Genomic DNA, 18,013 nt, shown 5'->3' on the forward strand with positions numbered 1-18,013 from the left:
AAAATGGAATGTATCCCCAGATTGCAAATGTGGTGATTTCACTCAGCAGAAAACTTTGAGATGACCTCTTACTGGGGGATTCCATCAGCAATTGCTGAAGCATTGGACCATCCCCCAATTTAAGGAGAAGAAATTGATGGGTATTTTCATTAGCCATGATTTTCCTCCCATCGTGTTCAGATGAGATTCAAAGATGGTGGTGCTACCAGAATCATAAAGTTACACTTCTGCCTTGAAAAATGCCAATCTTTTCTGTCTACCTCTTTTCAAAAAATTTACTATTCCCTGAGTGCTTTTTGGAATAATGTCAAAATAAATTGATTTTTCTGCCTTTTGTCACTGTGGAGAATGGCATCACAAGAGTGCAGATCACCAAATAGTATCAACATAGCAGAGCTCATGAATTACCAGTACTTTCAAATAAGATCCCTCAACTGTTATTACTGCCTATACTGAAGCATTGGATGAGAACTGTCTGGTTTGATTAGTTCTATTTGTTTGAAGTTTGAGTCTCATGAAAATCAAATAAGAAAAAAAATTCTCAGGTGCGTATACTAAAGCAATAGTGTGCAAAGTCATAATTTTGCACATTCATACTGAATATAGTTTTCATGGTAACTCCAAAAACTGCTGCTTCATATGAGCATTTTTGGTAGATTTGAAAACATGTCACGACATTTTCAATTTTTACTTTCTGATGTTTTTCAGGAGCAAAACCATATTTCCATGAGAATTTGCATGCATAGTAGGAGGATAATTTTTATTTTTACCAGCAGCAAAAGGAACATTTTCTGAAGAAAGGAGGGTGATGTATCCTCCATAACTGACACACATAGCAACATTTTTGTGAGGACAGAAGGAAAAATACTCCATTTCTGCTGGAAAACATTACTTACTTTGCCTTTGACTATCTCCCCCTAAATCTGTGGAAAATAACAAGTAAAGTCCAACTGCAGAGGACTTTTCATTCTTAATAAACTTTTTTTTAAAAGGAAAGAAAAGAAAGAAACTTTACATGGGTTTTTTTCCTACCAGCAACATTTGTGGAATCAGCTTTTCTTTTTCTTTTTCAGAATCCAGCTGTGGAAGTCTGATCGTTTTGGAGGAGGAAGTCTAGCACAATGTTTTGCATGCAGTGTGTGGATATGATCTAGAAGTCAGTTCAAGGACTGCAACTCATCCACAAGAAAGTTTCCTCCCATCCTGTTCAAAGACCCACTGCCCTGGAGATTAGAAATGACATACTAATACAATGGATTTTAACAGAATCTTTGGCGATGGATTTCAAGACATTCATTAGCTCATTCAATCCTCATGATTTGCCTAAGCCAATCACTTTCTAATCTTGGTGGGAGGAATGCCCTCCTCACTCCTCCGAGCACCAGCCTTTCCTCTTTGCTTTCTCGTCAGCAATCAGTGAGTCTTGGCAGCACCAGGGCTTACTGGGGAGCCAGCTGGCTCCTTCAGCTCTTCATATGCTCTGGGGCTTATCCAGGCTAATGGAGTATCACAGTTCATTATGCACCTTCCTCCTCTACCCCCTGTGTGGAAGCTCCATAAATACCAAGTTTGGGGCAAGAAGCATCATTGCTGCAGAAGCTGCCAAAAAAAGCTGCCAGTATCCCATGGAGGAGCTAAGAAATATCAATATTTATAACAAAATGTGCCCTGACCTCAGAAGAAGACTAGAGGAAGATCCAAGCAGGCAGAAAAATGAGGGTCATCTCCTAATCCTACCTTGACCTGTATTTGTAGGGCAGCAGCCACTAGGTAGTTAAACTCTTGCACTATGCCAAGCCCCTTACGTGTATCAGCTTATTTAGACCTTAAAACAAGCCTAAGAAATTGGTACTATTATAGCCCCTACTTTTTCAGGTGAGAAAACAAACAGGGACTTAGGCAAAATATCTCGCCTAAAGTCACAAAGCATGTGAAAGTGCTGGCATTCTAACCCTAGTCTCAGTAAGTCCATCTTTTCACCTGTTTTATAGTACAGACTTTAAGAAAGGAAAGCTACATTCAATTCAAAGACAAAGATGAAAGCAAGTCAAGGAGGGCTTTGTTGTATGAGGAAAGGGAAATAGAAAAAGAATAGAGGAGAGAAAATGGCAGGCATCCAAAGGATTAAGAGATGGGTCCAAATCTGGTACAGGAGTATAAAAATATAAACTTAAAAATCAGAAGGGCATCCTTATGATAATTAGGACATCCCTTCTGCAAATATTTATATCTGGAGAAGAAAAGTCACCAATACTCAAAACCTTATCTTCAGAGGGAAGAATGATTACAAAAAAAAAAAAAAACCCTTTTTTTCCCCAAAAAGCTGATGCATAATCAATCATGGCACATGTCACGCTAAGAAATGAAGCCCCTGGTTCAGAACCCTCAGTAAAGAAAGAGACAGTGCCTAGAGTGAATGTTCACTTTTGAGGTTTGAGTTTGATATGATTTGAAAAGCTTGAGTAATAAACTCCTGAAAAATGGGGTTTGGTAATGAGCAAGCCTTTAACTATATAGACATGTTGCCAGGTACCACTTTAATAAACTATTACAAATGATCGATGCAAAGGTGTTTCCAACAGCTGTTTATGCAATGTGGCTGGAAGAATTCTTCCATAAAGAAGCTGTTAGTGGGAAAATTGGCTATGCATGGCTGTGATGTCAAATCCATACAAAACAAACTTTTTTCTGTCAATCAACAATCTTGCCATAAATTAATCCATTTATAACAAGCCTTTTTTGAATTGACAGCTTCGATGTGAAGAAAAAAAACAGGCTGTTAAAGGAAAGTGAACTCAGAGTGGCTTTTTGCAACTCTTTAACACATGGGGAGAAGTGGCAAAGCCTCGTAATTTTAAATTTATGTGGAAAAAGGTTGGCGGCAGCTCCAAACACCAAGGTAGCTTTCCAAGAGCTACTGAATACAACAAAGCCAGGGTCATCTCTTAGGTTTGGGTCACAGAGGTTAAGCATGACCTGCCCACATCCAGTGATGGAAACAAAGCTGGACTGTCCGAGGCATAAAGATCAAATCCAGATGTAGTTGTAAACACACTCTTGTTTGCTTTCGGCACAATGAGGTGTTGATGTTACCAAAACCTCATGCAGGTGACTATGTCTATTGGGTCAATAGTGCCAGGGTAGGTATATCAGGCAGACCCTCGGTCCCTGCTGTTGCATTCTGTGTCCTGGTCCCTGATCTTACTTTCCATACATGTTGTTTTTCAAGCCCAGTTATCTCTGTCTTCTGATGTCATTTCCCAACAAGTTCAATTCATAAAAATCATGGGGTTGTAAAGAATGTCAACATAACATTAGGTGTGTGCTTTTATGTCTCAGGTAAAATAATACCGAAGGCAAAAGTTGTGTTTGCAGAGATGGCCAGAGATGAGATGCCATAATCCCATCAGGGATCCCTAACCTGACATTCCTAGCTCTGCCGAATTTTTTACCTTCATACAGCAAGATGACTCCTTCTAGCACCACTACAGGCAAAGGGAATTTGCCTATTTTTACTCCCTACATTCAACATGCTGCTTCTTCTGGTTAAATAACATCTATTTCTGTAACCAAGATTCTGTCTCCAAAACTCTTTAAGTACATGTAACATTCCTGCTCTCTTCAATCCACTCAGTCACTCTGACCAAAAAGTATGATTATGGCTTATGGCATGAATAAATTGCCATAAGCAAAGATGAAAGCCAAAAATGATTTGATACACCAACACAATTCCCTCAGTGTATTAGAAGGTTTTGTTTGCTTTATATTTTGCTTTCCTGCACTGGATGAGAGTGGCACTCTACCTTCCCCACAATTTATTCTATTAAGTTGGCCCTTGAAGAGAGAAGCTCCATCTAATGCTTTCCTCTTCACAGATGCCTTGCCAGTCTCTGCTAAGGAAGATTATTCTGAGATTCCTCTGCTCCTGCTCTGCCCCTTGACATGCTTGCTGAATTGCCCGTGCTCTTGCATCTTTGTCTAGTAGATCTTTCCTGCCAGTTCACACCCAGACACAGGCAACCAGTGCCTAGGCCTTCCTGTTCCCCAGCTGCCTTATTGAACCCACTGCATTTCGGTCACTTTGCTTTCTCTGTATCTTCATTTCAATTTAAATGTCTCTATCTACCCTAAGAAATTCTTCTAAAGGCCTTCCTCGGCATTCTCATCTTTCAATACAAAGATACCTAGTCCCAGAGTGCTACCAAAGGTCAAAATGCTTGTATATTCAGAGACAATTAAAGCCCTAACATTCAAAGCAGATAAAGCAAAGCTGTACTTATTTGTAAGAAATGCATCTGTCCAAAATGTGCAGAATATTTTACGTATTTAATGTTGAGATGTAATAACATGTTCTTCCTCAGTATCTCAGTTGTTTTTCTGAGGTTATATTCCAAACAAATGTATTCATGTCATCCTGTGTGAAGTGAAATGTAACCCACCTTCCTCCCTCCCTTCCTTCCTTCTTTCCTTCAATATTCACCGAGCTCATCATGTGCAGGTACAAGAAGGCCACGTCATCCTGCTCAAAACCAGATATTCCCAGCTACTGCACTCCAGAGAGGCTCTGATGGCAGGATGAAGGTGAGATAGCAAGTTACCAGTAAAATTCATTCTGCATTTCTCCACAAGTATTTACTGAGGGCTATGCACTTTTTCTAAGTTGAGGGTTCTATCAGTGTCAAAAAATATATACAACCAGGCAAAAATCTTGGGGGGCACACAGATGCAAGCAATTGCTCCACATTCTTTATTTCTACATTTATTTTCCTGACTCTAAACTGATTCAGATAATGGGAAGATGAAGATAAAGAAAGGATGACTGAAAGGGAACCCTGGAACCGGAAGTCAGGAAGATGGGCCTGAATTATGTAAAGATCAGAGGTTTCTTCAGAGTGATGGAGTTTGGACAGTACTACCCCCAAAATATAGCACCTTGGCATTTGAGAAAACAGCAGAAGCCATTCTCATAATCCCCTTGCCCTTCTTTCCTGAAGCAGGTCATAAAACCTAGGAAGGTCACTTCTCCTGCTCCTTTCCCCTGACACAGGACATAAGACCCTCATTCAAGAGGTATACACCCTACACCTGCAGGAAAGGAACATCCTTATTTCTGAAGACAAGGGGATACAGAGAAGAATCAAACAGGCTTTGCTAAGTTCGCCCCAATTTATTACCACTTCTCTATCATACCCACTCTGTCCAATCATGCCTTTGCGTGACTACTTACTTCCTCATCAAACCTAAGGATAAAAATACATAGTTTTCTCTGTTTCTTTGTATCCTCATTTCTGAAGGCTCCTGTTATGTAAAGCTTATTAAATAAAGTGTGCGCTTTTCTCTTGTTAATCTAGTTTTTATTATGGGGCCTTACCCATGAACCTAGTGATGGGTGAGAAAGCTATTTTCTTTTTCCTTGCAAGGGCCTCCTACTTTCTGTCTTCCCTGCCATCTTTTATTTTGGATGCTTCATTAACACCCAGCCATGAGCAGAATCTCTGCAGGAAGCCCAAGAATCCAAAACAGGCCAAGTTTATCATTTGTAGCTATCTAAGACTTCCCTTCAAATCCCCCAAAAATTGAGAGCTGGTTGCCAACGTGGATAGATCAATTGTTATCCTTAAAAATCCATGTATAATGAAGGATAACAACAGTAATCCTTGGCAATTACACAGCTCCACTGCTCTCTTCACTTTACCATTACCACCAGAGCCCTTCAATAGAGGCAAGGGGCTCCTTTTGCCTGCCTGCATTGTTGCTCAATTTTGCATACCCTATTCGATTAAACAAGGATGGGCTAGCAGAATCTGACACCAAATTTCTTGGACTGGTTATTATTTGAGAACAATGCTTCTCCCAAAAAAAGAAATTTAGAGAAAACCCGAGATGAGCCAAAAGCTTAGGTGAACATTTTTGCTTTGGCTCTATATTTTTAAATTAGGAGCACTGCAAATGGAGATCTTAGGATAAAGTTACTGTAAATAAGATCTTTGTCTCTAAATGAGACTAGTTCCTCAAAACTCCTTTTTCTTTTTGACTTGCACTGTTCAGTCCCACTTTCAGTGAAATTCAATCAAATTCATTAGCATTTCTAAAGATGTAAGCTACTCAAAACAGCTGCATTGTCTTTCCTTTTCAACTAAAATGAAGCTTTTCCTTCTAAAGGGAGAAATCTCCCTTTAGTTACCCGATTCTTTCTGCCTGGCACCCATAATTTTCAATGGTGGAGCCAACCCCCATGAAACAGGAAGTGCAATCCCATTTGATCTCACTTGAAAGAAATTGTAAATACTTGGTAAAGGACAGAAACTGTGGCTCAAAGAAAAATACCAAAAAAAAAAAAAAAAGTATGAAAGAAAAAAAAAAAGCAAATGAGACAAAGTAATAATCATTTAAATGAACTAACTCTTTGTCCCTGGAGCTAACATTCTCATTATCAAGGGTATTTAATATATTCCCCATAGAAAACAGGCTACTGTCTATCAGTCCTCCTCCTCTTTCTTTGGCTGTTTCAACAATAGAGAGGAAAATATTTCATCTTTTTAATCTTTTATGTCTATGTAAAGACCATTCCATATGCTCCAAATCATAAAGTTACCTGCTTTTCTTTTTTTCAGGGTATTGATGGAAACATTATTACTAGAAAGAACCAAAGGGTTAAAAGTTAATATTTCTTCTCACTGACTTAGAAAACCATATTTTGTGGTTCCCAGTTAAAAATTCTGCCTTTAATTAAATTGTAAATTCAATTTTTTTTGCAGTTAAAGACTAAAGAATATGCTGCTATTTAGAAAGGAAGATGGTGCACTCAACCATCTTGAGAAGGGCAAGCACCAAAACTGTCCTCCAAGAAAGATTTGTCATGGTCTATGTAGATGTCCAGTTGTCCCTCTTGTGACAGTACCATTAGGCAAGGTTGCAGGGGCTTTATGGGACCCTGGGGCTGGAAGATCACACTAGTTTCAAGTTCTAACCCAGTGAACTTGGCAGACAAAGAGATCAGGAAGGTGATGGGAAGGCTAGAAATATGGAAATTAGTCATTAGCAATCAGATCTGAACAAAACAAAAGTTAAGTTGAATCAATCCTCTGTTCTAGTAGATGTCAGATTGAATTAAAACACACTAATTTTTTAAAAGCTGACCACAAGTACTTTTGAAAATGAAGCAGCTCATTGTGGAATCTACTAATAGTAGCTGGGTCTGGTGCTACAGAGGATAGGAAGAGAGGCAATCAGGGCTCTTGCTACTAACGGATATTACCCAAAAAAGTATTTCACATGTGATTTGCTCAAATTACTACACTCAAGAAATTAGCAAGACCCTAAACAGGTGTGCCAGAACCACTTCCTATGTTAAAATCTGGCAAACCAATTCCTTTTATAGAAACTGCTGCTGACCTGAACTGAGTAAGTCTCTAATAAGAAAGAAAATCTGAAGCTGAGACTACAAATGATAATCAGACCTATCCTAAAATTTTGTGACATGTAAATCCTTCCTAAAAGAATTTCCAAATTCACGCTTATGGGGCACAGTAAGTCAGAAATGTCAAACTGCAAATGACAAGCTCTTGCAGAAGTGCTTCTTCAGAGACCCTGTCAGTCCCGCAAAGATGGGTTAGTTAACTTACCAGCATTATTGGGATGAAACTGAAAAATTGTGGGTGGTTATCCACATGTTAAAGGGAACTGGACAACACCTTTATGAAGAAACTGATAGGATCCAATAGAGGAGCACTGGAAATCCAAGTTGTCTATCTTTCAGTTAGGTATTCTCCCAGTTAGGCAAAAACAACAGCATTTCTTTGTGCTGTCAGGGCAAAGAGAACAGATATTTGACAGTGCAGTATTTGTGGGGAACATGTGGACTCCTGGTGGAAGCTGCTCAAGCCAACCTTCCTGAGTCTGTTCCCAGTGCATGCATGCAGAGATTCAAGCTGAAAATGCAGGGTCCTAGAAGATTCTATCCATCCTGTAGCAAATATTTTCAGTCAAATCCTGGACTTTAAGACTCTTGCATTCCAATCCTGCTCTCCTGTCATGTCTGCCTAGAATGTGTAACCTTTTACTCACTATTAGTATGTTACCTGGAAAAACTATAGCAGGGTTAGAGAGCACTGATGGAATGGAAGAAGAAATGTGTAGGTGTGTGCCTTCATCCTGGGGATATGTGTTAAAACAACAATAATAATACTAGCTGCCATTTACTGAGCTCTCACTTTGTACTGAGAACAATACTAACTACTTTATTTGCATCAACCTCTTTAATTCCTGCAACCCTATAAGAAAGGTACCACTAGTAACTCCATTTTACAGTTAAGGAAATTGAGGTACAAAGAGGCCAAATGGATGAAACCTTTGCCCTTGACATATAATTGTCAAATGTTATAGTAGGACTAGGTCTCAATTCTGTCCATTACCAATCCTATGCATTTAACTAGGATACTACTCTGTCCTCCTTTATAATAGTAGAAATACCTGTTTGTTCTAGTCAACCATTTGCCCTGTATGTTTTTGTAGGCCTGTAGAGAGATACAATAATTTGCCCAAATTTCTGCATGACCTTATGACTTACGTGGCCCAGGCTTCAGCAATTGCACTTAAATTTAAACTCACTAGAACAGCGCCAGCCAATAGAACTGTCAGCAATTATGGCAGCATTCTAAAAATCTGCACTGTCCAATATGTTAGCCACTAGTCAAACATGTGGCTATTGAGTGCTTGAAATATGGCGGGTATAATTGAGGAAGTTTTCATTTTAATTAATTTAAATTTAAATAACCACATATGGCTAGTAGCTACCATACTGCACAGATCTCTAGAGGGAAAAACATGATGCTCACGGTACTGAAACTATTTCATTTATTCATTTAATCAATATTTTTTGAGAGCTTACTATATACCAGATTCAGTACCAGCCATTATACGGAAAGTAGTAGACAAAATAGACATTGATTTCTGACCAAAAGAGAGAATAAAATTAAAGAGCAAGAGACATTAGAGAAAACAAGGAGAGTGCATCATCACAGAAACCTAGAAAGGAGAAAGTTTCCAAAAAGGAACTGGGTCATGGCTCTTTGGTTCCTCAATTACACTGGCCATATGTTGAATGTTAAGAAGACAATGAAGATGAAAACAGAAAAACACGATCTGGATCTGTCATCACCGAAAGACATTTTATTGTGTTATCAACAGTAGTTTCAGTGGAGGGATTGGAAGTCAGATTAGAATGAGTTAAGGAGTAAATGGGCAGTTAAGGCAATGAAGACAACAATGACCTGCATAGACAATACTCTTGAAAATCGTTGCTAAAAATGAGGGTAAAGAAATGAGGGTGATATCAAAAGGAGTATGCATGGTGCAGGCATCTAGTATACTGCATATATGTAAGCCAAGGGGAGTAATCTAGTGAAGAAGAGAAAAAAATGGACAAGGCAGCAAAGTGGAGGGAGCAGAGGGTGGGTAACTGGTATTCTTAAGAACTCAAGATCCAGACACCAGTGAGAGGACTGGTCTTGGCTGAAAAGAAAGATATTTCTTCCAGGTAAAGGAAGAAGAAGAAGATGGATGCAGATGAGGGTAGCTTTGCAGATTTGCTCACTTAACCCAACTGAGCCAAGCTTCCCTGGAGCTGCCCATAGCTAGGAATTTCATTCAAAGAAATGTTGCTCTTATATCCAACATAATTGAAAAGCAATTAAATATTTTTGCAACCTCTAGAAGAATCCTCAGAGGGAATTGCATTAAAACACACAATAAAAACCAAACTTGCCCAAACTTCTCCCTCTCTCCCTCCTGCATCTCTCTCTCCTGTCCCCATGTCTACCTTTTCCTGCCACTCCAAAACCGCAAGAAAATCTCTTACTAAAAAAATACACGGAGTGAGATGAAATGATATCTAGCGTTAGCTCTAAAATTTTATGATTGTATAAATAAAACCTGATATTTAAAACTTCACCTTTTCATTTACAAGAGGCTAGACAAGCTTGGAGGAATTCTGAAGGTTACCAGGGTTTGTTTTTTATATAGTTACTAAGATGTCACATCATAATGTATGTAAAAAATGAAGGTGGAAAACTCCAAAATTGCAAGGGAAGTAGAGTGGGGAAAAAGACTTTGGATAAGGCAAGAGGAGGAGTAAGAGGACTAGAGAAAAGTAGGAGAATCAGGGCCAGTACTGCCAAACCCAGAGGAGAAATTAGAGATGTAGAATGAGGCATTAACATCTGTTCTGTTCCAAGCAGGGTTTGTTTCCAAATTCACCTCTTTATTCCTTGCCTCAGCCAGGACCTATCTCTCCTTTTTCTTTGAAATCACAAAAACAGCAAAGCTTTCTCACCAAACAGTGAGACCATTCTTATACCACAACCCAAAGAAAATGGGTGCACGTGGGCACATAGGATAACAATAGAACCATGGATTTCTAAATGTTTCTTAATTCAGGGAGAAGCAAAGGGAGGAGGTAGAGTAACCTACCTCTTAAACTGTTTGTTTGAAAATAATATGCAGAAAGAGAAAAACAATCCTCAACTAACAACTGCCTTTCTTGCCATCTGCTTAATCTAAACATTAGCATATCACATATCTGAGTGAACTCAAATTGCACTGGAAATGGAGTGCTCTGTTCCACTTTTTTAAACCCTTGATGGGAGAGTCAAGTGAAAATTTTCTATGGGATTATATGGGTGTTACAGGCTTCCAACATATGCATTTAGGGCCACATTTTCAGTCCAGCCTTAACTCATCATACTAGGACCAGAGGCAAAATTGTGCCTGGCTTAATTAGCACAAGTACTAATCAAGTACTAATGAAATTTGCCCATAAGCAGTTCCTCAGACTAAGGCACAAGTAGTGCACACAATTTCCGTATATATCACTTAGCTTGTCAGCACAAAGGGGGGAAAGAAATGAACAATTCCTCCCTAAAATTTGCTTCAGGCTAACCACAGGCAAACATCATTTCCACCCAGAAGTAATACATTAGTTTCATCAGTGTAAACTCTGCGAATCCTAAATCTGCAAACCGCATCTCAATTTGCCACATTAGGTAACACATTTATAAAAATATAGGCTGGGTGCGGTGGCTCACGCCTGTAATTCCAGCACTTTGGGAGGCTGAGGCAGGTGGATCATGAGGTCAAGAGAATGAGACCATCCTGGCCAACATGGTGAAACCCCTTCTCTACTAAAAATACAAAAATTAGCTGGGTGTGGTAGTACACACCTGTGGTCCCAGCTACTTGGGAGGCTGAGTCAGGAGAATTGCTTGAACCCAGGAGTCGGAGGTTGCAGTGAGCCAAGATCATGCCACTGCACTCCAGCCTGGCAACAGAGTGAGACTCCGTCTCAAAAAAAAAAATTATATATATATATATATATATATATATATATATATATATATATATTTATATATATATATATATTTATATGTATATATATATATATTTATATGTATATATATATATATATATTTATATGTATATATATATATGTATATATATATGTGTGTGTATATATGTATATATATGTGTGTATATATGTATATATATGCATATATGTATACACACACATATATATACACACACACACACAGAATGTTATCAATGAAGATGCTTCATTCTTAAAGATTTATTAGCTATTTAAGGCCTAAATTTGGAAATGAGTATGATCTGCAATATACCTTAAAATATATAGGACATCTTTCAAACTGAAATGTCAGTTCTTAAGAGGGCACAATGATGTTGGACAACATATCTATTTGTTTAAACTCAGAATAATGATAAAAAAAAAAAAAGAGGCCCAATTTTATCTCTTCCATCACCAATAAACCTTTAGTCTTCTTCTTGTTGTGTTTTAAGTCCACTATTAAGACCTGTCCAAGCATAATATTTATTTACAACAAATATTAAACTAAGGAAGATTCTTTCAATCTACCAATTAAATCATACTAATCAGAGATGCAGCATGCACATTGAAATATCTATATAATCAAGCTTTGCACATAGGAACCATTTTGTTCTGGTTACCTCACAGTACTTTCGACCAAATAAAATTCTGGGTCATCCCATTTTGGAGGCACAAGAAAAACAGCGATTAATCCTCAAGAGCAAGGTCACGTTAAAAATCAGGGAGAAAATCAAGAGAGGACTGCGCGAGGACGAAATGCTGTCATCTCTCCTGCCCAGTAAACTACACTCCTTCCTCAAAGGGCTGTTACATTTCTGGTGGGAAAGAATCTCACCTTTAAGAAGCTGAAACTTACCCACTTGAACAGGTGCAAGGACCAGATGACCAGTTGTTCCCTTTATGGACTATCGACAAACATCACTTAAAAAAATAATAATCAATGGCAAGTGCTAAAAACCAGCCAATTGACACAATGTCTTCATAAAATGAAATTCAGGAGAGAGGAGAGAAAATAATGCAGAATCAGAGCAACCTTGGATGCAACCAAACTGTCACCTGTGGTCCATGCAGCAAAAGCCTCCCACACAGCTTCGTGAGTTAAGGACAACAGATTAATTACAACATTGACTTCTGTCGCTGCTTCAGAATCATGCTGCCTGCGTATTATGTTAGTCTCATTTTTCTATTTGTAAACAGATCTAACTTATCTCTATAGAACAGTAGAAGAGGAAAAAAATGTTTTCTTGCCATTAGTGAGTTTTATTTTTCTTGATTATATAAAGGTTTGTGAACTATAAAGAGTACAAATTTAACATGCTGTAAAAGCAACAAGAAAAATTCACGCAGACCACAGACATGAACAAAATTCAAGCCCTGGTATTCTTCACAGGAACCAAGGGCCCCATCTGCTGATGTTTAAATGTACTACAGTAGCAAACAGATTTAAAAAAAAAAATAAAAAAATCTTATTCAACTAAAATACAATAAAGAGCCTGAAGCTGCAGAATTTTAGCAGCAGAAGGCACCTTTAGAAGTTAGAGAACCTGCCCCTGATCCAACACTTCTCACCCTTTTCTGTACTGCTGCATAGCTGTATGGAAGCTATTTGGAGCAGATAGTAGTTTATTTTTAATTTTCTTAGTTCTCAGGAAAAAAGTGCCAAGCACTACCTTCACTGGCCACCACCTCTCTACTGACAGACCTTTGGCTGAAGCGAGTTCTCTAGTCCCTTTAGCTGATGACTCTTGTTTTGAAGTGACTGGATGGTTAGGGTCTTAATAATAGGTTTTGATGCTGCCCATTTTGATGATGATAAGGAGGAAGACATTCCCATGACTTCTTAGCCTTGCCTCCAACATGGGATAGTACTAGGGTCCTTTCTCTGCCTTTCTCTGAAGTTTGGTTTATGACCATTTTTGCAACTAAGCGAGTACGTAAAGCATAAGAGAAAGACCCTAGATGGGTTAGAATAATGCAGTTTAGGGGTCTAGTCCATCTTTGTTAATACTCACTACTGTCCTATTCTGTCTAGCTCTCCTCTCCTCACCTTAAAAATAAGGTGTCAGATTGCATGCTCTTTAAATGGGTTAAGTTCCTTTCCTCCTACCTCTACAATTCATTGTAGCATCCACATAGCACATTGCATATATTAGACACTCAGTAAAAAGCTGATGAACAGACACATTTTCAGTCAAAACTGTTTGTTGGTAATTATCCTTTCTATTTAATCTAGCCATTCTGAGTTCCTTATGCCCTTTTATATTTGGAATCTAATAATACTTGTAGTGAACATTTATGTTTGGAAAACCAGACTCTTTTAACCTTTATTTAGAAAACTACCCCCAATGTCTTTAGGAGCAAGTATCTCTTCTCTATTATGAACAGTTCAGTGGGACCATCAGTCAATGTTCTCCCAGCTCTCCTAGCTGAATTGTGAGCACCTGAACAAAATTTGGCCAACTCTCTCCACTGTGACTTTGACTCCTGTGCAGAGTAAAACAAGAAGGGAAAAGCAATGAGGTTAGGTCATTCTGGCAGTATAATCTGAAATGACTGTCAAATGGTTCCTATTACCTCAATCCCTAGACCCCAGTAGCTGACCTAGTTCCTGTCCTATTTCTGTGATGAATTCTCCAGCCTTTTCTTCAAGAAATTGAAGCATCAGGCACAGCTACCCTCTAGACCTCCCAAAACATTCATTTCCTGCTTTAAGTTAATGTGATAGACATTAGCTGATTGTCTCTCCCACATACAAACCACCTCCCTCCCTTGCTTTCTTCCATGGGAGAAGATGTCTCCCAAGGCTCTAGACATCTAGTCACGCAATTGGTGTGGAATTGACTTCATGTCTGTCTCTAGGAGCAGATCTTGATTGGCTCAAGCTAATTAGCATGTCCTCTTCCCTTGGCCACAGCAAATGGTTTGGAAGTGGACATATAACTGAATTTGGGGCCATCAAATATAGGGCATGTTTGTTGGGGATTCTAGGAAAGAGGTTACTTCTATCTTCAATGGGAATTATTTTAAAATAATTAGACATGGACATGAAGCCCTAGTTGTGTCAGCATCTGCCTTACTATCACAAGAGAAACCAGTCTTAGGATGAGGCCAACATTGTGAAAACTACAGGAGAAGGAAAGAAACCACATCCTTGGAGATACTGTAATCAGCCTGAAGCCTGAACGTTTTAGTTATATGAGGCAGTAGATTTCCTTTGTTGTTTAAGGCATTTTGATAGAATTTTCTATTACTTATGAGTGAAATCATCCGAAATAATATCCAGGGTCTATTTCCGTTGATAAAAACCAAAGAACTTTAAAAGATACACTATTCAATTGGGAATCTGACATCCTAGGAAGATGAACCACTACTGTTCTTATATGCTATACTTTTATTTAGATATTTCAATATCATCCTTGCTTTTATATTTACATTGTTGAATCTGTTCAATCTATAGTCCATGCTAACTCATATTTTTCTGTCATTCTTACCTAAAGCAAATCAATCATTTATTCTATTCTATTGGTAGTTTGTCTTCTTTTCTTCCTTTGTTTACTAACATATTTTCCCACTTTATTTTCCTAAACACATCTTCAATTTATCAAAGTTCTTTACAGGCAGTAAGCAAATTTTGCTTTCTAAGTTATTTAACAAAGTCTACCACATAGTAGGTATTTTTTCAAAGAATGGATCATATGCTTATGTTTATTCATCTTTTTCCAAACTATCCTTTCCTGTTAGTTTAATGAATACCCTCCTATTATATCATCAGGGTCAATGGGAATAAATTTTACTGAAGGTGCAGCAAGTCTTATGTTGGGAACACACTGGGCTAACAACATTAGACTGGAACTGGCTGCTGGAACACCAGGTAGCATAGTCGTCTGTGATTGGATGACTGAAGCTAAATCTCTTTTGGAATGAACCTTTGGTTTTCCCCTTTTGTACCTGCCCCCACCTATTCCATTTCCAACTGTGCTTTTTCTCAGTAATATAGAGAAAAGCTGGATAGACCATTTCATGGATTAAAATGCCATTTTTTTCTCTTTCTCTTCATCTCAGTCATTGAGTTCTTTCATACTGAGTTCCCAGGCACTCCCAACATAACATCTCTCTAGTTCAATTTCCTCCCATCATATTCCCCCAGAATTACTTTCCTTTGTTTCCTCCCCATCTCAAGTAACAATACCACCTTCCACCAACTTTGTCAAACTCAAACCCAGACTTTTCTCTCCTCTTCACCTTCCACAACTTAATGAGTCACCAAGTAGAATCAATTTTACTCAAGAAATATTGCTTTAACATATTACTTTCTTTCTACTCCTACCTGAACTTTCTAGTTGAGATCCTTTCAATCTCTTACCTGAACTATCCTCCTACCTGTTTTCTCTGCCTCCAGTCTTACCATGTTTATATACATCTTCCATCTGCCACCAGGATGGTGCATCTCAATTATAAACATAATCTAGTCACTCCCCTGCACAAGGCAATGTTTTCATATTAGTTTCACTATGCATTCTAACATAGATCCTATCTTGCTCTATTCTTATCTCCCTCCACTCTGTACTTAGCAATTCAAGTTTCAGAAACATTTATTAAACCATATATGGTTCAGTCGATGAAACATATTTCTTTCTGTCCTTATTTCTTACTGTGGTGTTTTCTCTGCCTAACACAGTTCTCCACTTCTTCACTGGAGCAAACTCTACTGAACATCAAGTGTAATCTTCCCCAAGAGGTCTGCTCTGACTATCCCCAGACTCAACCAAGTGATCCAATTCTGTGTCCTTAAAGAATTCTGTGCACAATCCCATCCTAGCACTTACAGGGTAAATTTGAACTAGACATATCAACACAGTGCCTGCTCTATGCCTCCTTTGATAGCCTCTGATGAACAGACAGCATTTAGACCTGTTTTTACTATGTGATGTTGCCCTCTTTTCACAATTTATTGAGTTAGGGATGGGCATGGAGTGTCTAAGGGCATCCATGGTTTCTTTGAAAAAACATGGGCTGGACCAATTCACTCACCTAAGGATTTTGAACTAAGAAATGCAGAGACAAAATTAGAATCAGGGGCAAATTTTAAAAGCCAATTATTAGAGAAAACTTACAATTCATCCCTCACAAGAACAAGTTTTAAAAGCACACAAACCACGAGTAAGCAGAGGGTAAGATACACAGAAATGAAGAGAACATCCTGGAGACTCAGGAACCTCTGCTCTGAAACTACCGACATCCCAGGGCCACCTGAATCAAAAACCACCCTGCAATTCTGCTCTTCCTGAGGTCAAGAGGCTCATAATTCCCAAGACGTTTTTGTGGTCTTCTTATAATAATCTCTATAAAAATATCTCTAGCACAAAAGGAAGTATGAACTGAGTCTTAGCTCTGGTATGCAAGAGGTTAATCAAAACAGAATTGAATTTTCCTCTTTTCTCATTGGTCTTTACCACTAGACTAAGAGCTTCCAATGGGTAAAGAACACAAGTGTCCAGAAGATAGTAAATACTGAATAAAATGGATATCTAAACCCATGAATGAGAAACCAAATGGGAGGAGGGCCAAAGGGAACAGGTGATGGGGATATACTATGGGTAAACTTATGTTAAGAGAATTTATACAAAACAATAAGAGAACATATACTTGTCTCATCAATTACTGAAACATATCTCATTCTTAACTGATAATTATGCAAAGGAAAACTTTCCATACTACTATCTTATAAAAAAGAAGACCTGAAATTTGATGCTAGGCATGATTCTCAATTACACTTTTATAAATTAATATTACAAGGACTTAATGATCCCCTACTATGTGCTTAGCACATTGCTCCATGCAATCAAAGACACAAAGCAAAAAGTGTGAAATTCTTAATCTCAAGAACCTTATCTTCACCATCTATTCTTTATAAAGCTTCGTTATCCCCCACTCTTTGATCTTCACCAAGTATTTGAAACTAATTATCCTGCACCTTCCTCATAATAAAGGCTTCTTTAAAAATTGAGTTTTTAAAATGCCAGAAGTTCTAGCTTCTTGCCCCAGTTAATCTAGTAAAAGCACAGTGAAATATTATCAACAGTAGGCTTCATTTTTTTGACTGCTTCAGCCACAATAAAGAGATTATGAAAATTCTAAATGCCTTGCAACTTAAAGCATATAAACTCTATTTTTCAAACTATATGAATAGCTGGAAGAAGCAGCTAAGAGTAAAGGCAAGCAGGGAATTGTAGAATAAAACTTTCATAAAGTCTCTGAGATGTCTAGTGAGGAAGTCTCAGGGCTGACTGTTAGGATGATTTAAAACCTTAAACACCATTTTGTTGACACATAATTCTTTTATATATTTTCAGTATATAAATTGTGAGCTCCTCTAAAGGAAACACAGTTTTTCACAGCAAAAACAAAGAAAAAAAGCTTCTAACTCTTATTACATTTTAAGCACTAGATAACTTTGCGAGCAGGTAACCAAGCTTATAAAATCATGTAAATCAGCACTCTGTGAATCAGCGTGGCAGGAAGCATTTCATACGCTGACTTTCTATGGACACATATCTAACCATTTTCACATTTATTATTTTTCCTTGTGGTTGTCAATGTGCCTAAAAATAT

The sequence above is a fragment of the Symphalangus syndactylus genome, chromosome 12 (assembly GCF_028878055.3).
Source record: "Symphalangus syndactylus isolate Jambi chromosome 12, NHGRI_mSymSyn1-v2.1_pri, whole genome shotgun sequence".
Classification (NCBI taxonomy): Eukaryota; Metazoa; Chordata; class Mammalia; order Primates; family Hylobatidae; genus Symphalangus; species Symphalangus syndactylus.